Source organism: Malaya genurostris, chromosome 2 (genome assembly GCF_030247185.1).
Source record: "Malaya genurostris strain Urasoe2022 chromosome 2, Malgen_1.1, whole genome shotgun sequence".
Taxonomy (NCBI): domain Eukaryota; kingdom Metazoa; phylum Arthropoda; class Insecta; order Diptera; family Culicidae; genus Malaya; species Malaya genurostris.
The window spans coordinates 318,034,086-318,057,857 of NC_080571.1; the positions used below are offsets into that span (position 1 = coordinate 318,034,086).

At 36.9% G+C, this 23,772-nt stretch overlaps 1 protein-coding gene across 1 annotated transcript in view; it reads right to left on the bottom strand.

The window, feature by feature from the left end:
* The window catches only part of LOC131431237 (box A-binding factor), a 534,459-nt gene that overhangs the window by 498,936 nt on the left and 11,751 nt on the right, over positions 1-23,772 (bottom strand). The gene's annotated exons all lie outside the window — the stretch shown is intronic.

The window sequence follows — 23,772 nt, forward strand, 5'->3', positions numbered from 1 at the left end:
ATGAATTTGAAGCATTTTAAATCAAGGCTATACACCGTGCACCGAATAAGCGGTACTCGGTTCTCTAAGAACGAAAAATCAATTTAAAAAAACTGATTTTGATATTTTCTTCCACTGGAACGAACGATTATTTAATTAAGGAATTTAGTTTGTTGTATGTTAGCTCTCGTTAGCCCCTCCTCACTAATTAAAATCTTGTAATGACACGAATATTTGAAAAACGTCAATATTCAATCTGGGTCAGAATTCGTAGAATCGCCGACAAAAAATTAATATTTTAATTTTTTCTTCAAGTGTTGATAATTTGGTTCTATTTGATCTTTGTTAATTTAAAGGAGAAGTAAAACAAATTTTAATTTCTTTAAAACAAAGTTAAATAGAAAAGTTATAGTGAAATGAAATTTTTCGTCAATTTTTTATAGTCATGTCATTCTTTAACGAATTAACAAATATCTGAATGAAACTTTCACAGATCGTAGATAATACAATAAACTGAAACTTACTGTATAAAAATTACATAACATTTTTTTCATATTTTTTCTATACTAGTTTTTTACATTTTAAAAATCGAAAAAATATATCCTAATACAATAAAACATTGCAGAATCTAAATCCGTTGAACACGCTTCGCAACACCCGTTTTGTATAAAAACACCATGCCTGGTGTCATACTTTTCGTCATAAGTTTTGAGTTAATTGCTGACCCATAAATTTTTCAACGGATTTAGATTATACATTGTTTTATTGTATTATGACATATTTTTCGATTTTTGAAAAAATAATATTATGTAATTTCTATACAATCAGTTTAGGTTTATTGTATTATCAACGATCTGTGAAAGTTTTATGCAAATATGTTAATTTGTTAAAGAATGGCAAGACTTTATAAAAAAAATGACGAAAAAATTCATTTAGTATAACTTCAAGAAAAAAAAAATGTATTTAAATTTGATCAGATAGAAAGAAATTATCAACACTTGAACAAGAAACAAAAATACTATTTTTTGGGCGCATTTTACGAGTACTGACCCATTTCATTATTTTTCTTCAGCAAGGTTTGAACAGGTTGAAAGGTTTGATGGCCGTTCGCACCAAACAAGTGGCAATTGTTTTCATCAATATTTAGCAGCAGATGTTTTGCATTCAGAATTCCTTATCAGTATTACTGCTACGGACAACAGGTCAGCTCGGAAATAGAACACGGATGTCAGCGGCGTTATTGGAATATTGAACTAAATTCATCATCCATCAAAACGATGACCAACAATAACGTTTCTTTTCAGAGCTACCCTAATTATCGTGAGGAATCGTTTTTAACATTTTCTATTATTTAATTCTGTGTTAGAATATGGGAATAATTTTTACTGTAGTATAAGTATACCTATAAATTAGAAATTAGTAATTCAATAGTATGAGAAAGCTTGTATTTCATTAGAGCGACTAAATTCAAATGGGTGATGGAATTCCACAAGGAAACCATCTCGGACCTTTAATATTTTTACTATACTTCAACGATGTTCGTTCTTTTATTAAAATTATCTTCGCCGATTCTTTGCAGCTGATGTCAAAATCTACTACATTATCTGCATCTCAGAAGTGACTTTTCGCAGAGCGGTGTAAAATGTAAAATGAACCGTTTGGTAGTGAATTCCGACAAGTTCACGAAGAAAATCGAGTCATACACTGAGGTCTCTTTTTACGCGGGGGATACGTACCGGGGGCAATATAAAATTTTGTTGATACCAAATGTCCTAGAAATGCATGAAACGTCCAGATCTGGTGTAATCTCGAAAAAAATTTATTTTGTGAAAATCGTTTTTGGGACTTTGAGACCGCATAAAAATAACCGCGTAAAAAAAGACCCCAGCGTAATACATTAGTATGAGAAAGCTTGTACAATTAACATAATCAATTATTTAATTAGAGCGACTAAATTCAAATGTGTGATGGAATCCACAGGGAAGCCATCTTAGATCTTTAATATTTTAATTGAACTTCAACGATGTTCGTTTTTCTTTGAAACTTACCTCGCCGATTTTTTGCAGTTGGTATCGAAATCTACTACATTATCTGCAACTCAAAAACGACTTTTCGCATAGTGGTGTATAATGAACCGTATGGTAGTGACAAGTTCACCTGAAAAAGCGAGTCATATATGGTAGCTAAACCTTCCCGTAGCGTAGGATTCTTAGCGATGATTACTAAACACGTTACGGATGTACACTGTTCAAACCCCTTTTACCGTTCGCTGGTTCGTTCAACTCTCAAATATTACACCGTAGTTTAGAACCCCTGCTACATGAACTGTGTTCATAGAAATTCATAGAATTCGCTCTTCGCCGATTGCCGTAAATAGAATATGATCAACTAGCGAGTTGTGAAAGTGGTGGGTTACTAATTAGTCTCGACACATTAAAAATACAACATGATTTATCACGTATTTCAAAAATAACAGATATATTCAACAATATGATTGACTGTCCCGTTTTGCTCAATAAAGTTAGTATTTATCTTAGACCCAAAGCTCCCCGTACGACGTATCAGCTACGGCGTGAGTTGACACGAAGCAGAATACGTACAATTTTTTTTTAAATAATAGGAATTATGATTATGAGAAAGAAATTTACATCGTTAGATATAAATTGTGCTTATTGATTGATTTTCGAACAACAAAATCAAAATTTTTTTCTTAAAAAGTAAAACAATTCGACCATTGGTGAAAAAACGAGGGGCCTCTGTATTCCAACAAAATTCCAAGCCCAACATAGCTGTCACGTAAGCTGGCAAAGGTAAATGAAGACTTCTACAGTTCTACAATATACCAATTACCTCCACCATCTATCACAATGAAAAAGAAAAGAGATAATCTATTATCACGACGTTATCCTGGTGCTCCTACTCCAACGCCAATTCCCGTTATTACGAACCCATTCTTCGGTTGTCAATAATCGTTCCAACCAACGGCTACGATTCATGAGAAAAGGGAAAGTAAAAAAAAATGCCATCTACAAGACTTCTCGGACTCTGGCTAGGAATTGGCTATTGTCACTGTTATCACCTCACGCCAATCGAAGAACGGAAAGGATGGTATAGAAGTAGCTCTGTTATAGGGCAGGTTTTGGATGAGGAGGATAAACCGACTGACTGTCCGGTCGGTTTTTTGGTCGGGTCAGCACAGGTAGGAACATTCACTTCGATGATCGAGCCGATTTTACCCCAACAGCAGCAGCAGCGGGCTTACTTGTTCTTGTTTTTCATTCCGTTTCAGTCGTCTCAAATGTTGAATAGATCCAGACGAATTTTGTATTCTTTTATGTTGTCAGTGAAGCGTACAGCAATAAAAAAAACAGCAACAACAACAACAACAACAACACCACCACACTACCACAGATGTTGTGCATGAATGTTGTACTGCAGATAGTTCCTTTTCGTCGCCGTTGATGGGTGTAAAATGCTATTTGGGTGCCACATTCGACATGAAATGGGAAATTTGCACAATACCGCTGGTAATTGTTTTGCAACTCTTTCCATATCGATTCTATGCACCGTGTCGAATATGTGAAAGATTATGCTGTCAACGTTAATGGGATACGGCGCAGTTACTCCATCAAGCGTGCATGCTTTCAACTACTGTTCAAAATAATCACAATCCTCATCGCAGTAGCACATCTTGTTCTGCTGTGCCGTTGTGTTAGTATGTCAGTATTTGCAGCCTACTTTGACCATTTCAACGACTTTTGCTAATCGAGTTACACAACTTTTTCCTGTGGATAAGAATGTCGCGATCGACCTAATCGCTTAAATGTTCAGTGTCATTCTGTTAAATGATAAGTAAACCATTCATCCGTCAACTAAACCAAGTATTTTCCAATCTTTTAACAAGCAAATAAAACTTAATGGGCATGCGAATAGAATACTAATAGCGTTTGCAGTATACTGCGGATATCACTTGTTATCAGTTTCCATGGATTTTCTTCTAGCGTCAGTTAGCCGGACAAGATTCCGACGAAAAACGACTGTATACCATATTATGCACTTTCCGAAGAAAAACATATGATAATCCAATGGCTGCATTATGTAGAATTTCACAAATACACACACACACATAAACACAAAAACACAAGCTCATAACTATGTTGCTTGAAACTAGACTGAATCAATGCACGAATCCGAGCACTGTCAGGCCTTGTGGTAAGTTTTTGGGGGAGATGGCGATTACCGGCGCACGTTGGCTCGACAAATGATTTGGGGGTTTGTTCGCGGGAGAGACGTGATATCAAACTCACCAACAACAACAACAACAACAATAGCACCAGCACCAGCACTAGCGGGGAGATTTGAATGCACAACACAGAACACACAAAACAGAGAACGGACCCGGAACGGAACGGAACGGAAAAGAGAGTTGAATAAAAACACCGCGACGAACTAAACCCGACACACAACTCGGTAGAACGAACTGACGAAAAATACTGCCCTACTCCTAATAGTAGAAGAGGTGCCTCACCTCAGCCGACGAGCACGAACAAAAAAAAAATAATATCGTAAGGTAAAGAGAGGACTCACACGCGTGCTGACCAACCACAAAAATCTGTACGGTTCGGTGATGAAAAACACAAGCAGCCTGGTCCCGTTCGAACATACGATCGAGAGAATGTCGGCTCTGATACTGAGGAGCATCGATACCAGACAGGATGGTGTAACCATGCTGCTACGACCGACGGCTTCGAGGGTGAATCAGTATGCGGCTTCAGCATTGCATCAGTGTCTGTGTCCGTATTACTTCGGCTCACCCTGCTCTGATATCCGATTTACACTGTGCGAGATAATGATTGTCAGTTTTTTCCCGTATAGAAAGCAAATCGGAGTCATTCTCACCGTCGGAACAAAAAAAAATAACATTCCATCAACATAAACGCGCATACGGTAAGCACAGCGTGTGATATCACTATAGCAGAAACTGTGTGATAGGGAAAAACTATTTTGCTCGATACTGCCGCATCACGGCGGCTGGTTGTTGTTTGGTATTGGTAAGGTTGGTCGTTTGCACGCGTGAGCAAAGAATGATTACACTCTCCGCGCGCGTACCGCAGCTCTAGAATATGCTCCTGCTGCCACTGACTGTCGGCACGACTGTGAAGCACGGATAAACACTCTCACTGGCTCGCCTCGAGAGCGGATATATCGCATTCACCTACGTGACAAAACCATTCTGATTTTTGCTCTCGATAGTTGTTTTTATTACTTTTACATGTACTAGCGCAATGATGAAGTGCCCTCGTTTTTCCCTCCCGGATCCACATGTAGAGCTATGCAGTAGTTCTTTTTTCTTCTTCTTCTTCATCTTCTTTCCTTCGGTATTGGCGTTGGCGGGGAATATTCGCCCCCAGGCGAAGACTAAATCCATATTTGATGTGCGGATTTTTGCGAGCATGCAATCAGAAATTACCGTTCGAAGTCCATCTGCTGCTTCGGATCGAGCGGGGTGCATGCATGCATTTGACCCTAAACAAAAAGATTAACTTTATCATCACCTCCCACACATCCAACGTGCAGCACTGCATTGCCTGCCTGACTGGCCTAATGGCAGGTAGTGGTAGTGCACGAGATATGATCACCAACAAACCGTCGTCACAGCCCCACTGTGTGTTTGTGCACTTTTTTCCCATTCCTCCTCTATCTCTCCGGTTATCGTTCGTTTTCGTTTCTTATTTACTAACTTCGCGTTTTGCACACACTTTCCGCATTACTTCAGGTCCACTGAGAGCCGGTGTAGTTCTTTCCGAATATCTTAAGAGAAGATTAAGCACACATGCATGCTTTGCCCGTTTTATGCAGATGACTTGTGACAGATGAACAGTAAACGTCAGATACGCTTGTAAATGAGTAATAAAAAGGAAAAATAAGGCAGTGAGTTTAAATCATCATTATGAAAGTTGAGATCAACATTTCTGAAAGTACATACTGACAACTTGTTCTTAGATGTTCGTTTTTTTCATTCCAATCAAAATCAATGCTAAAAATTACTAAGAAACCATTGAAATTAGTTCCAAGACTTCTCATACTTCTATCCAAATGAAAATTGCACACGTCAATATGACAAAACATTTACTTTCCACAGATGGAGAGACCAATCTGACTTTACTATGGGCCCCTGTACAAGAATGGGTAGAATTTAATCGCGAATATCTCTTGTTGCAGTTAACGCAGCAACATAATTTTTTCTCTATATAATCGGAAATATGGTCAGCAATTCATGACAAACCACAACTAACTCAAAATTGAAATTTTCAAAACTGTTTGGTATGAACAAGCATTAAGTTGAAATTCAGTGCCAAAGTTCCAACCGTATGAATTGAATGAATCATCGCACAAAGCGTATCGCGCAAAACCGATACATAGAAATGTGGAATATGTTCAGTGGTTGAGTGCAGTGGACTTATGACATGTTTTGTTCGCCAGTAAAACAGAAACTAACTCTGGATGGTTACAAACCATGAGTATATTTAATTGACTAATATGGAAGAGACATATTGGTGCATGTTGATTGCATATTTAGTCATTCAATTTATAATCGAAATGTTCTTACAATTGATTTTCTCGTTTATTGTGAAATTGTTCGTTCTTTGCTACAAATCAAAACCTTAGGAAAACTCTGAAAATATCTAGTTGGTGGAGTGCAAATCATATCAGTATATAAGTGAATAACATTTCACCATTTCTCATGAATTTTTGATAATAATAATTTATATTTTATAATTCTTTAATGCGGTTTGTGGATTCTCAAGGATGGCTTTTATCGTATCAATGAACGTTCATTCTTCACTCTTCACACGATTGAATAAGTGCCATCAAAGAGAGACTAATATCATCGCAACAACAAACAGCCATGCCGGGCTCATTTAACATAGAATCGACACCAGTGCGAGAGCGAATTTCTCTCGATGACACCTGAGAACCAAAGGTTAGCACGCTGCTGTGGGGATTCTCTCTGAAGCAACAAACGGTCGCTTATTCTCGTTTCGCGATCCGATTCTGTATGGGCAGTGGATAATTACAATAGAATCATTTTACTATTGCGGCTTATTCTAACTATGTGCATATAATCTTTGTATAAGTTGTGTCTATGAAAATGTATGTGAATGCTCCCCACTAGGGTTTTGAAATATTGCAACCTAGTATGAGAAACATCAAGATGAACCATCGATTCGATTTTCTGCGATAATTGTCAACTTGCGATCCTCTCTTGGGAAATTCTACACAGCAACGATCATTATCAGACTGTATATTTTTTCATGGGCCGTGAAATACTCAGAGTATGAAGTGGAGCGAAGAAATGTAGAAAAATTCTCTCGCGGTTCATACATTGAGAGACTCGAGTTCTTGGTGCATCTTCTACCGGATTGAAAATGTTGTATACAATTTAGATAGCAATATAGCAGCTTCTGTCAAATTTTCGGCAATCACCAACACTGGATATTCTTTCAAATCGGTATACATATTGTATTTTCGAGATCGGTTTGACGATTAAGTTATTGAAAATAATGTCTTCTTAGATTAGAAAATCCCACATGGCTAAAACCGATTTGTGGTGAATTTTTCAATTTATGGATGAATTTCAACATTGCATTTTTGATTCAATCGGTTTTGTCCTCTACACAACCTCGCATTTTTTTTGCTCTTCGTGTTTTATCCGGATTGGCCTTCCTGTTGCGCGGTAACGGTGTAAAACGTTTGTTCCTAATCCACCTAGTAACGTGATAATGCCTTTCTCTTGTCATTCAAACAGTCTCATTAAAACATGTTTGTTTTCGTTAGGATGATTTCTGACACGAATTTGGGCTGATTTTCAACACAAATTCATTCAGAATTTTTCGGTTAGTCCAGAAAAGCGTGACTCAACGCTTACGTCGCATATTCGACAATATTCTTGCAATCAAAAGTATCAGCAATAATACATTTGAACTCGGCCGCATAGTTCGAAAATCCTTGTGGAAAAAACGCGTTACTTAGGCAATACACGTTAAATTTGCGTAAAAAACGCGTAAATTGGGAAATCCATGTAAAAAACCACGTGTAACTTCGGGAATCCACGTAAAAAATCTGCGTAGCTTCGGGAATCCATGTGGAACAAACCGCGCAACTTCGGGAATCTGTGTGAAAAAAACACGTAACTTCAGAAATCCGCGTAACTTCGGAAATCAGCATAGCATTAACAATCCGAGTAAAAACTCATTAATTCGGGAGCTTAACTTCAGAATTCCGTGTAGCTTAGGAAATCAGAGTGAAAAAAACGCATTCTTCGGAAATCCGCGTGAAAATCGCGTTACTTTGGAAATCCTCATAAAAAAACTCGTAGCTACGAAAATTCACGTAAAAAAAACTGCGTGACTTCGGAAATCCGCGTAAAAAAGCGTAACTTCGGAAATCCGCATAAAAAAGTATAACTTCGGGAATCTGCATGAAAATTCGCGTAGCTTCGGAATTTACTGTGACAAAAACGCGTAACTACAAAAATCCATAACTCGCATAACTTCGGAAAAAAAACTGTGAAGAAGTAACTTAAGAAATCCAAGTAACTTCGGAAATCCACATAACTTTGGAAATCCGTGTGGAAAAACGCGTTACTTCAGAAATGCACGTGGAAAAATCTCGTAACATCGGCAATCCGTGTAATAAAACAATGTGTAACTTCGGTAATCCGCGTTAAAACCCACGTAACTTTGGAAAACTGTTAGAAAAAAATATGTAACTTCGGTAATCCGCATAGTTTGAAAATCCGTGTGGAAAAAACACGTTACTTCGGCAATACACGTTAAATTTGCGTAAAAACGCGTTAATTTGGTAATCCATGTGAGAAAACAACATGCGTAGCTTCGGAAATCCGTGTGGAACAAACCGCGTAACTTCGGAAATCTGTGTGAAAAAAAACATGTAACTTCAGAAATCCGCGTAACTTCGGAAATCAGCATAGCATTAAAAATCCGAGTGAAAAAGCATTACTGCAGAAATCAGCGGAAAAAACCGCGAAACTTCGGAAATCCGTATGAAAAACTGCGTAACTTCAGAATTCTGCGTAGGTTCGGATATCCGAGTGAAAAAAAACGCATTCGTCTGAAATCCGCGTAAAAACCGTGTGTGGAAAAAACGGCGTAACTATGGAAATCCGTGTAAAAAAATCGCGTTCCTTCGGAGATCTGTGTGGTAAATATATGTAACTTCAGAAATACGCACAGCTTCGGAAATCCGTTTGGACAAAAAACGTCTTACTTCGAAAATACACGTAAAATAACCCGCTTAACTTCGGAAATCCGCGTAAAAAACACATATCTTCGAAAATCTCTGTGAAAAAAAACATGCAACTTTAAAAATGCGGCCTATTAGGCGTAAACTGAAGCTGCGAAATAGCTCTATTGGAACTGCTTTAAAATTAGAGATTGCTATACATGTAGCTTATTACTCGATTGTTGTTATCTTTATGTTCAAAATGCACAAGCAAACATCTACAAATGCGTTAAAAACCACGTAGCTTCGAAAATCTATGAGGAAAACATCGTGTTACTTCAAAAATAAGCCACGTAGAAAGAAGCCACATAAAAAATGCGCAAAAGAAGACCTCAATGTATAGCCTTTTAACAATACCCTTCGAAAGACATGCTTGAAAACAACGGATGGATGAAAATAACGAAAAAAAATTAACGCGGAAAAAAATTCTAGCGGCAGAACCCGAAATCCTGAAATTCGTTCTACCAATTAAGCTTTTGTAGATTCTGACGGCAGTTTAATAAGATAGAATTCATGTTTCACCGGTATCTCCCAATTTCGCACGAAAAATCTAAAATGCCACACGGGTAAAAATCTATTGCCGGTACCATGATTTTATAATCATGAACCATGGCTTCTCGTGAAATTTCATGAGCAAAATGATTGATATCTTGAAAATTTTCATGAAAGATGTGTTATTGCTCATGATATCAATCGTTTTGATCATGAAATCATGATTTGTTATTCATGATAGTCATGATTCATAGTTTTTTTAATCATGGTTCCGGGAATAGATTTTTATCCGTGCAATACTCATCACCAACCAGATCATGTGATCTGTAATGTATAATGACCGGTCTCTTAGCAATATTGGTTAAATCTGTATTTTGACCAACAAGAGAGATGTGGCTAATATAACATGGCTGCATTTTGAGTAACACTTCCGTTGCAATACTTTTCTAACAAACCTGTTTTGATCCACACTGCGGTGAAACTTTTTTGCTTTCATTCAAGCGTCAAAGAAATCTGAAGAATACCACAGTTATATATGTGAGAATGTGATTGACATGCGAGAGGCATCATTACACCTCTAGGTGGATTAAAACAAGTTTTCGCATATTCTCATTTCCGCTGTTTCAATTCATTAGTTTTGTCCAGTCGAATTTTCGATGGATACCGAAAAATGACTAAACGTCATAATTTCAAATAATTTCGTCGAAGAACTTATTTAAAAAAAATCGTTGAAGAAACTAGAGAAATAATAATTTCATTAACAGAAAATGTAGGCAAGATTCATTCCAAAATCGACAAAAACTCTACTGGAATCTCAACTAAGTCCGCACAGGAAATGTTTGAATTTTTGTGAAGTTTTGCTACACTAGTAGTTGTGAAAAGTATCAACATCTTTTATTCTAAGATTTCAAGAATAAAAATTTAGGTATTTCAAAGTCGTGCTAATTTCTCAGATCTGCCAGTCAAATGAAATCTGATCGGAAATCAACTTTTCATTTCTAGCCCTTTACGAAACCATTCACATTCATTTGAAATTCACCGAGGGGAAAGATCAAAATCCCGTACCAGGGCACCCATGTCGCTTATCATTCAAAGTACTATTCTGGTTTTAATAGCTCAAAGTTTTTACATAAAAATCTTCACATCCTGCCAGTTACATCCATCTTGGCCGGTACGACAAGCTCACCATAATTCACAACTTCCAGAACCGGTAGGTGAGTGAGTGGTAGGTAGGTAGGTTGGTAGGTAACTCAAAACTTCTCCGGCAGCTCCCGGTAGCCAGGCTTCGCAAATTCAAGATGTTGCACCGGCCAGCAACAGCAGTTATCCGAGCGATGTCGGTGTCGGCCTTTTCTGCAGCGACCTCCGTTCGTTCAAATGTTAACCTTACGGCAATTCGACAACAAACAGTGGAACGAACGAACAAATGGACAGAAGGACGAACGGACGGACTGACGAAGGCAATAAAAGAGACTTCTTCTGCACTATATTTGACATCTGCCGCTTCTGTACTGCTGCCGTCATCGTCGCTGGTTTTCCTTGTGTTTTTGGTATTTTCTTTTCCCTCCAGACCTTCGTCATGTCCTATTGCTCTGTCGGGTATTATCAGAAAAGTTTGCCCTTTTCACTAGCGATGCTCTCTGGCGGTGATGTGATAGCATAACCAGAACACGGCTCTTCCATGGAGACCCGGAAAATGGCACTCTTTCTTAGCTGGGACTGTTTTCGGTCACCCAAAGCATCGTCTGTTTTCAACATGAGCCACAAAAAAATAACATACTGTCACTTCGACGGATAACAACGGTGGAATCAAAAAAAAAATACTCGGAAAAAGGTTGCAGCCAAGTGTGTCCATTCGTCCCCACACGTAACTGTGCCGTTGCAAAGCTCTTCCGTGATACCAATTTCGGAGAATTCTCTATTAACCTTCTTCACTGTTCTTCGGTGGCAACCTTTTCCGGTGGAATTGACCATCGACCAAAGTGTGCACTGATCTGCCATTCCTCACTCTGCGCCTTTTTGTGCATATGCTCCTGCCGGTGATAGAAATTCTGCCTTTGGTTCGAGCGACCTCTTCTTTCGCCTATCAAACATGCATGATAATATGCTCCGAACGAGACCAATACATGAAAACGCCACCGTCACGGCGTACGACGACGGTCCACAAATGAAGAAAGAAACACGCCGCAGGTCTACAGCAACCGTAGACCAAACGGGGAAACGGGAGCGGAACGACGAAATGCTTTAGTTCCTTTATCAATTTAATCCAAAAATAATCGCAATAGTTGGACGAAGGGATGGAGAGGAAATACGTAGCCAGAGCGAAGAACTGTAAAGGGTTTCCCCTTTTTTGGGTTGAATCTGCGACTCAGAACAAACCCGAGTGCAAAAGCAAGCAAGCAAGCAACGCTAACGGAAGGAGGTGTGTGTGGTGCGAGTGAATACACAAAACGCAAAAAAGCAACTATAAGGAATAAGGAACCCCAATCAGTTGGAGATGGATAAATAATTGCAGGGTAGGTTAGAAGTTTCGGAAAACACTACCCAAATGGCGCAGTTGAAACGCGAGCTACAGGATCTTGTGGCGAGTGGAAATAATGACAACATTTCGATTTAATAACCGATATATTGATGCAGTAATGGCATACAAGCTGGATATTTATTATGTGTAAACAAATGTAATTTCATTTTTCTTTGCATCTTAAATTGAGTACTGCCCCGGCACATTGAAATAATTTCTGTAAATTTTTTCTCATCACGAATTGCGTTGTGAATTAGTTTCATCACATGTTGATTGACCACCTTCGATAGAATTCTTAAACGGTTGTTGTGTAGATCAAATAGCTTTCAGGATAGTTTCTTTTCTTTAATCACTACCCAACAATCAACAAATCGAAAGTAATATAATTTAGGATCGACTTTCTTCGGTTGGTATGAAACTTTGTACACGTCTTCAGGGTGACAAATCATAAAGTATTGATCGTTTCACCCTTCATCATATATGCCTTTCTCATGTAAAAAAAGGTATGCAACCACTGCAAAAACCGACCTTTGAACCGATGCCCAGAGGTCCGAGTGTCATATACCATTCGACTCAGTTCGTCAAGTACGCAAAATGTCTGTATGTGTGTGTATGTATGTATGTAATATTTTTTTGCACTTACTTTTCTCGGAGCTGGCTGAACCGATTTTCATGAACTTAGATTCAAATAAAAGGTCTTGTAACCCCACACAAAGTTCCTGAATTTAACTCGAATCCGACTTCTGGTTCCGGAATTACAGGGTGATATGTGCAAAAAAAATAAAATAAGTGCATTTACTTTTCTCAGAGACGGCTGAACCGATTTTCACAGACTTAGATTCAAATGAAAGGTACAATTGTGCTATACAAAGTTCCTGAAATTTATTTTGATCCGATTTCCGGTTCCGGAGTTACAGGGTGATTAGTGAAAAAATTCTTATTTCAAATTATTTCCTTACTTTTCTCAGAGATGGCGTGACCGATTTCAACAAACTTAGATTTAAATGAAAGATCTCATGGTCCCATACAAAACTTCGAGATTTCATCCGGATCCGACTTCCGGTTCCGAAAGTATATGGTGAAGTGTGTTAAAAATCGAATACCGTCACTTGAAACAAAACACGTACAAAAATTCTTAACCTACCTCAAAACTATTTAAATCGGTAGCCAGTTTGCCAGTAGACGGCCAAACATTATTTTGGCTTTCGTTTGTTCTTGGGTTTTTTTTTCTATGAATGACCGAAGCTTGTAGCCATAGACTCAAAAATGGAAGTCAGTTTTCTCGAACCAACTACCGGTTCCCAAATTCCGGTTTCGGAAGTACCTCTTTTCGTTTCCTCAAAGATGGCCTAATCGACCTGAGTACTGTTTCACTCTGTAGGTTATACTAGTTTATGGACAAACCTTTTTGTTTTTACAAATCAACGAAAAATATTTTGAAGAATATCACACATTTGTATATGAGAATATGTGAGATATGAAAAAGGCATCATTGCACCACGAGGTGGATTAAAACAGGTTTTTATTGTATTATTCATAAAGGGATTGGAAGTTTGTGAAAATCGATTCACATGTTTCTGAGAAATTGGTTCTAATTTCATTTCAATCTGAACTTATAAAAATTGGTTTTCGTGAACATTTTACCACGTTATTCACGAACCAGAAGTTCGATCTAGATAAAATTCAATAGAATGATATGGGACCAAGAGCATTCCCCGAGAAAATCGAGTGCACATTTTTGTCAAATACTTGCACCTACACACAACATCGCACACATAAACTTCCTCATCTCAACGACCTGAGTTGAATAGTATATCGAACTCTGCTCATCGGACCTCGGTTCAGAAGTAGGTTTTCACAATGACTGCATGACTTCATATTAAACCAGCTATGAAAACACCACATTTGACCTTAATTTAGGGTTGCAAGTGGATTTCCGATTTCAATTTCACAGTTTTCCTCGTACGCGAGATCAAAATTCCCAGTTATTAAAACAGGCCCAAATCGTCTATGTTCAGTATTTTTTTAAATATTTCTCTCATTCAAGCTTTAAGTAGAAATCCCATGTCCAAAAAAACATCGAGAGATGAGTAATTGTTTTTTTTTCTGGTATCTCGATTTTGAAATAGGAAATATGAATTATAACACGTACATATAGCAATGGAAAAAAGCCTTTCTTGCCTTTCTCATATAGAGAGGTTATGCAATCACTGTGAAAACCATTTATCGAACCAAGGCCTGGAGATCTGAGTGTCATATACCATTCGAATCAGTTCGTCAAGATCAGAAAATGTCTGTATGTGTGAGCTGTAAGATTTTTTTCTTTTATAACATTTTTAAGCACTCAATTTTCTCAGAGATGGCTGAACCGATGAAAATACGTATTTTCATTTGGATCCGACTTCGGGTTGTGAAGAGATGGAGATCTGCAGAATGAAAATATCAGCTCTGATCTTTATTAGGAACTGTTTCTTCGGTTCGACAGCCTCCTTGTATCGATTATATGATTTTGAGTGCTGTTTTGTTAATCACGCTCCTAGCATTCAATGTAGCATTATCAACAAGATCAAGATTTCTAATACGTTTTGTTCGAAAGTATGACGATTTACTTGATAGAATATTTTAGATTTCAATAATTCTTGGAACTACGTTTAAAAATCTCACTCACAATTTGTCCAAACGTCTGAACCCACAGTACCACCCAACTCAATGCATTCCATCTTTATTTTGTTTGTTGCGTATTCACTAGCTATTAAGGATAAAAACCTAACTTTTTTGACTATTTCAAATTAATTTGAGGTAACAATAGGATTAAAACAAGAAACATATCCGGCTAACAGATATGATAAAAGTGATCAGTCTTGAATTTCACGAAGGAATACAGCATTAAAATTCTTGCAATTTTGTCCAAAACTTAACACATATTATTCACACTTCATACTTCTTCCAAGAATGCTCTTAAGTGCAGCTTTCACACCAAATTCGATTATTGTTGTTATTTTCTAGGTTGCCAGGAATAGCATCAGTCATATGAAAGCCAAATCATTAAAAATTTAATTTGAAGCCTTATAATTAAAATAGTTATTTTCCGTTCTATTCAGTTTTTTTGCAAGACTACCACTAAATCAGTATATTTAAGACAATCTGGAAAATCAGTCCTTATTAAGACTTATTCAAACTAGGAGTGAGGTGTAGAGATGACCAAAATCGTTCATTTCAAAGAACCGCTCAAAACTTAATAGTTCTACCGAAAGAATTAGTTCTATTGAACCGTTCTGTCGCTCTTTTGAAACTTTGTATGTTATATTTTGTAGTGAACAGATTCAATAATAGTGAATGCTTTGCTTTTTGCTTTTATATACATTCCCAAAGAATTCGATTATATCCATTTCTATTGAGAAGAATAGAGGACCATCATTCTTCAATAAAGAACTCCAGTTCACCAACTCTTCGAGGAGAATTAGTTCTTTTGAACTGTTGTCCATCTCTAGTGTATTCCAATACTATTTTAGCCTAGAAAAATGTATACCTAAGATTAAAAATGAATGATAAAAAACAACTCTCCACCCGTAGAACCGATTCCATCTAATAACTTATATGATATTCTTTCAAAATTGGATTTTAACGTCACAGAACAGAATCCTTCCAAAAATCTTAAAACGGAAGCTCTGGAAAAAACAACAACAATCAATGCCTCTAGTGATTGAGGCGATCTAAATTTGATTCTTAGTTGACATCAATACCTACATTCCTGTAATCCTACTATGAAATCCATAGTTGATGACCTTCAAAAGGAAATTAAACATAGATTCACCATAAAACAATCTTTTTTCAACTCTCAGAATCCAATTTCAACTCTTAAAGAAGGAAATCAAGTACCTCTAGCAAACGGTGGATAAGATCAAAATCGACAGCTTTTTCAAATTTTTGAATTTTACCAAGATTACAGCACAAGTATGACATCACTGAGACAAATTATGATGAAGTTATAACAATCATTAGCTCACATAAAAACATGAAGGCTCATAAGAATTTTTATTTTAATTTATTAAATATGTTACCTGATATTACCTTAGCAAACTTATTATGCATATTATTATTCTGAAATCCAGCAGAAGCATCCAAATTATTCTTATTATGAGCATTCAATGAGCTGTTATTGATTACAACTAAGAAAGCTTTGATGCTTTCTGATTGATTAAAAATTGCTGCCAAATCCTTACAAAAATCCCAAGTGTTGGCCCAATCTTCACCAATTGTGCACCATAAACCCTGTGTGGGGCAATAAGAAGTTTCAGAACTTTTACTGAACTTCTCGCTCATACACAAAATTGAGTATTCCCGGATAGATGTAAATAGCAAACAAAGATCAAAATAATAACAAATTTTACCATCATATCTTGTCTTTATGTTTCTGTGCTGTCATAGCGATAGTTGATATTTTTTTGATATTCCATCTAAGGGATCAAGAAATTGTACAATATCTGTATAGCATCAAAATTAGTAATTATATCTTATTTCTTTATTGATTTTTTTCCATAAATACGTTTATTTCTTAAGGCAGTTTACATAAGTTTTTCTTCGCCGTAGCATCACTTTTACATAAAATTCTTATCCTAATATAATTCTAAAATAGTCATAACGATTTAAATTTATTAAAACATATTTCTCTTATTACTTAAATATCATCTTAGGTGATTCGCCATTAATTATGAAATCTACTCGGAAATATTATTTGAACCAAACGATTAACTTCTATAAATTATAAAATAAGCTGTTATTTTCAGACATTTTGTTGATAATTTCATAAAGTATTTCTAGTTTGTTTGTATCATTACATAATTTCTATTCTAATTTAGCTATTGGTTGAACTCATGGTCGCAGCTGTATTCAAAACTAAGTCTTAAAAGGGTCCTTTATTAAATTGAAACTCCAATTATCTTTATGAAATGATAAAGAAGTTTCATGTATGGAAGGTCAGGACAAGCAAGAATGTCTCGAACTGGGACATTGGATAGTCTACTTGAATACGCAAAGAATTTATTAGTTGATTATAATTTCATCAATAAAAAATCTCTACTAAACAAATTCGCAACTGAATCGCTACTGAGAAACAATGACTACGATATTTTCGATGCACGTAGGGGGGACAATATGAAAAACAATATTTTTTTCCGCATTCCAAAAAGTAAATATAGCGACGAAAGCTTGTTTTAATTCCAACTGATTGATTGAACTGCACTATTAAGATTAAACCCAATAAAACGCTATTTCGCTTGAATTTGATTTATAGAAGCACCCGGTGCGCAGCATGGTCAGCATATCTCGAATACACAGTAGGCGCAGCGTTTGCATGGCGCGTTTGAATTGGCGTAGCGGTAGTCTGCGTTCCTGTTACTTCTGCGTATGATATTCAAGCTAAATTGACTAATATTTTTCAATCTGCTGCATTACATGCTTTGTGATTGTTCTTATTGATGTTATTATTATCATTGTAACTATTATTTATCACAGCATGCTTTTATTAATGATATTATTCCAAATAAATTTTAAATACATCACTACTATTAGTATATCAAGCACACTGAACATTTTCACAAAGGCTCAGTTTTTGTTCATCGACGAATCTATTCATCATGTGTTGTGAAAGGGTTGAGATATAACGGCTAAGAAAATTCATTTTCAAATACTCTTCTGCTCGAGAATTATTTCAGGTTGATGTTCGCTAGTAAACTTTTCACAACTATTTTTTGCCAAGTGAAATCAGTTTCAGTTGGAATCGCGTTGTCAAAAAATCAGTACTGAACTTTTCTACAGTTTTCTGATCGATGATTTTTTTTATTTGAAAATCATTAGTAAAAAATTCAAGTCACGATTTTCGTATTTTGTTTTTTTCTCAACACTGATAAGTTTGATAAGTTTGTAGAAATCGGTTAAGTCATCTCCGAGAAAATTTAGTGAAACTATATGTCACTCACATTTGCTGATCTCGACAAACTGGTTCGATTATTGCTATTAGCAGTTTAAATCAATATAAATATGAAATTGTTTCGAATTCCAAAATTCCGCCATCTTTCTAATACATATGTCATGTTCGATTTTGTTGCCAAAAACGTACCATGCTAAAACCCAAACAAGGCAAAATGTCTTGAAAAATGATGCTGTACACAGTCTATTTGGTGTCTAGAAACAATTGCATGCAACAGTATTAAAAATCGTGTTTCATTTTATCATACAGCGCTAAAAACTCCTACTGTACTGTGCGAAAAGTTGTTTCCAAAAAACTATCGATTTCTCCGTTAAAAATGGACGGATTTTAAAAATCTCTGGCTTGTAGAATAGCTTTTTGCATGTAAAATTCAAGTCTTAAATCTATGTTTACAAGGACAATTGTAACAGATATTGCCAAAACACAATTTTGACATTAAACTTTGTATAATTCGAGAAGCAAATTCGATTCTCAGGAACATTCAATAGCATTCAAAGTTTGAAGAGCTTCTTCAGACTGACGAGGAGATCTTCCGTTTGCGACTAGTTTGATCAAAATCGGCCAGTTATCTCTGAGATCTCGACCTTTTTGTTAACAACACACATACAGGCACTCACAAACAAATTAGTTTTACACGAGTTTATCGTCGAAAATTCAATAAATATCGTCTCCCATCCACCGTATTCACCAGATTTGGCTCCTAGTGACTTCTGGTTGTTCTCCAAACTCAAAAAAAAAAAACACTTCGGAGAACGCGTTCCGAGTCGAAGTTGAAGAAATTAAAGCCAAATCGAAGAAGGTGCCGAAGGATTGAAAAAAAACCTGTTTTAATCCACCTATTGGTGTAATGGTGCCTTTCTCATGTATATAATATTGTGGTATTCTATTCAAAATTTTTCTCTTTGATTTTTTAAAGAAACCAAGAGATTGTTTGTGCATAATATACAGAATAAAACAGTGCTCTGATTGCGTAGGTCATCCTTAAGAAAACGAAGTGGGTTCACTATTATATGCACTTCCGGCACCGGAACCCGAGAACCGGTATAATCAAAGTCGGTTCGTACGGCCACCAACTAACATGACATACAAACTCTACTAGTACGCACTTTGAATTACGATTTAAATGTTTGTTGCATCCGAAAATATTCAGTAATTTTCGGTAGGACCAAAAGACCTTTCATTTGACCCTAAGATTGGAAATAACGGTTTTGAAACTAGTTTACAACATTTTTTACGGTTTTTGTTCCGCCAGTTTAAGTGAAGGTGTACAATATTGAACACACTTTACCTTATAAATCCGGAACCGGAAGTCGGATCCTTATAAAATTCAGGAATTCCGTATGGGACCGTGAGACCTTTCATTTGAATCTAAATTTGTGGAAATCGGTCAAACCATCGCTGAGAAAAGTGAGTGAGATCCATTTTGGTATATATTACCACTATTTCCGGTACTTCCGGAACCGGATACCGGGAACCGGGATAGCCGGAATCGGTTTGTTCAGTTGCATACTGATAATGACTATCGTTTTGTGTAGTTTTGAGACCAGTTTAGAAAACTTTTTACGTTTTTTGTTTCGCCGGTTTAAGTGACGGTGTACAATATGTAACACACTTTAAACTATAACTCCGGAACCGGAAGTCGGATCCGGGTGAAATTCAGGGATTCCGTATGGGACCACACACACACACACACACACACACACACACACACACACACACACACACACAGAGAGAGAGAGAGAGAGAGAGAGAGAGAGAGAGAGAGAGAGAGAGAGAGAGAGAGAGAGAGAGAGAGAGAGAGAGAGAGAGAGAGAGAGAGAGAGAGAGAGAGAGATTGCTCAGCTCGATGAACTGAGTCGAATGGTATATGACACTTGGTCCTCCGGGCCAATTCTCACTAGTCGGTTTTTCAAGTGATTGCATATCCTTTCTATATGAGAAAGGCAAAAAACGTGTGCATATTCGCTTGTCGTCTGGAGGAAATTATTGTTATGAGGATGAAATTGATTAGGATAAATAAAGTTGTATAATTATATCATAAAATGTTTTTATAATAAATAACGATTTTGTCGTGAATACGACTTACTTTATTATGGGGTGCCTTATCAAAATTAGCCATATGGAAGAATAGGCAGAACTTAATCGTGAATATCTCGACTTGTATTAACGGTAGCAACATAATTCTTTCACCATTTCATCAAAAATATGATCAGAAATTTAGGATAATATTTTGAACAGCGTGAGATAACCACAAACAACTCAAAAATTAAGTTTTCTCAAACTTTGAAAACAACGCGGAAAACTCTTTACTTTTGCTTGGCTTTTTCGCGCAAGGACGACGATTTTGAGGTAGTCAGGCACATATCTTCAACTGACTGCGTATAAAAGGGGAACCGTGGTCAAAAATCGATCATTTCTTTGACGGAAGCAGACGTCGTGGGACCAGCAGCTTCGGAGAGTGCACCTTCTATCGTCGAGAGCAGCAGTCACTAGTAATGAAAGCAGACCTTTAGCGTTGTACAAAACCTCAAACGCTCAAATCTCAGTGCCAGTTTCCCTTCGAAGAAAATCGATTACATCATCCTGTTGATGGTCGTTTGCATTGGAGCAAAATACAACGGGAAATGGACAACAATGTGGAACATTATGCAAAATCAGCCCTTCTAATGGCTCTAAATGTTACCCAAAGAACAATAAAGATTGCTTCTTTGTAAAACGAAAATTAAAATTATTTTATCATAAAGAACTATGCTGGTTATTTTGTAATATTTGTGTGTCAGAATGTTTGATGTAACTAATCTGTACTGTAGTTTGGGTGTATCGTTTCAAATTCTAGTAGTGAAAAATGGGAAAGCTTGCACATTTAACACAATCGATCAACTAATTGATATTCAGAAGTATAAAGAAAGAGTGTCAGTTTTATTCTTATTCACGACATTCTATTATGTCGCTGACATTACACACCTGTACTTTTTTTTAAAATACTTTTTTGAGCGGTTTGTGGAATGAACTAAAACGCTTCAAATTAAAATCAATTCCATTTATAGTGGAATTAAATGGAATTAATTTTATTTTAAGGTTAAAATTTTCATAATAGGTAGGGGAAGGTGTTCGGTTGCCGGCAGTGTTCGGTTGTCGGCACCCCACCGTAACTTTTGACAGAAAGCAGATAGCGTCAATCCGACAAATATCATCTGTGTGTGTAATAGCAGCACGTTCTTGTTGTGCCGAATTGCGAAGCAAACAGTCACTTGTACTTTTTGCTGCGTTCGAAATAACTTTTAATTACGTGAATATCAACACAAAAGTTTTTTCTGACTTTGTTTAGAGTATCATGAATTGAAGAGCATCAATCGGAAAGGTGAGTGGATTGAATATTTATGAGGTGAAATATGTTAGATCTATTTCGTGATTTAATACCGGATGCTATCAAAATGTTCGCAACCAAAGATTTTTTTTGTCATTTATTAAAATGTCTACCAATTTCGGTTACCGCCACCCCATTTTTTTCGACAAATCGTGAAAAATTGCCAGTGATATGCAGGCTGCTGTCGAGACAAACATCTAGCTCCGACTAAGAAAAAACGTTGAAGACCGGCCAAAATAATACCATAGGCGCCTTCCAAAAGGAATAAATTCTGTTTTTTCTTTGAATAGCTGCAGTCTTTACTTATATTTTTCCATTTTTAGTGAAATTTCTTGGGGTGCCGGTAACCAAACACCTTCTCGAATGGCCAAAATTTATCCCTTTACTAAATTGATAACAATTTTTTTTCAATCAAATGAATCAACTTAGTTTCTTAATCAGTTGTTAGCGAGGGACTTTAGCTTTCCATTGATGTATAGATGTCCGAATAATGAGCAGTTAGAAGTTTTTAACTTATAACTTCATATCTAAGAAAAGGGTGCCGGTAACCGAATACTCTCCCTTAAAGATTTTTCATGTTATAACCACATTCCGAGTATCTTTCTGACACAATAGTCTATTTAATATCAATCTTTTCGCCAAACCTGTTTCATCTTTAATGGGAAAAGTTTTGATCTGACTTGAAAAGCTCACGAACTGATCCAACTTCTTTACTTGATAATGTAACATTGAGCCTAACAACGTCCAGTCTACAATACACTACTAAATAGCATCTAACGTTAATGGAGCCCGGATTAAATATCGATAATTTACCATCGACTAGTTGCTTATAAGTGGACGTTACCAGCACTATAAAGCGAACTAAAGACACCATCAGAGCGATACCCCTGAACAGACGGGTGAAGCCAAGGCACATTTGCCAGCTGACGAAGTTTTCAAGCCGCTTTTAATGGTGTTTCACATTCAAGTTGTTCCACTGTTCTCACAGCGCGTTCGGGTATAATTTTAATTAAATAATCTGTCGAAAGATATGGATAAAAATAATCTGTTTTTTTTTTGGTTTGCCCATCCGACGAAATAATAAATATCAGAAATGGTTAATAAAAACGAGCTGATAGTAAAGATCGATCCATAAACAACATAAAATGAATAAAAATGTCAAACGTTATCAAACTGGTGAAAAAATTCTGCTCAAACCGCATCAACTGGTGACTCATCGTTCCCCGTACAAACAACGTATCCGACGGCCATTCCCATCGCGATCGTTCAAGCATCTTATCTTTCATACCCGATCCGGCTCGAAGTCGAAAGCAAGATAAATAAGATTAAACAACAGAAAGGGAAAAAATCAAAATATCACTACTCTCATTAATTCCGCTGTATGCGTGACTGACTAAACGTTAATGACGAGCGCACAGCGCGGTTGGATTCTTTCCTAGTGTGTGTAATAAATCTCGCGATTTCTCGTCGTCATACACACAGCGGATTGCGCCGATCGTGCCGTCAAGATAAATCACCAAATCCAAAAGATTAGTAAGCAGAATGGCACCACAAACATTAACTACAACAACAGCAACAGGAATAGCCCCAGCATCAACATCGCAGTCGGCGATCGGCGTCGTAGGCGATCATCGACATCAGCTCAATCCGATCATACACACGCACACCAATCCTGCCCGATCCGATCCGATATCCAACATCCGACGGCAAGAAACACAAAACGATCTCGTCTCACTACATCATCCACAGAGCCTCCCGTTTTTCTGAACGTGTGAACGTGCGCTCAGCGACGACATTAACGCGATCGTTTGCGTTCTGTTGATTTTATTTTTATTTATTATTTCATTGTTTGTTTTATCAATTTCTATCGACGTGCTATCCTCGAAGCTGCCCTTTACTTTCTCCGCCGCCGCAAACGGACTGCCGAACAACGGGCGGACAAAGCGCTATCAACGGGGCGATCGGGGAACTGCTCAAATTTTTGGTGGAATTAAAAAAATAATCTCGTAAACAGACACGAAATAAACCATTTAAAAAATATCAATAAAAAAATGACAATTTCTGAACCGAAACTATTCTTGAATCATTGTTTCGAAAATTAGTTTTTCCACGCAGTGT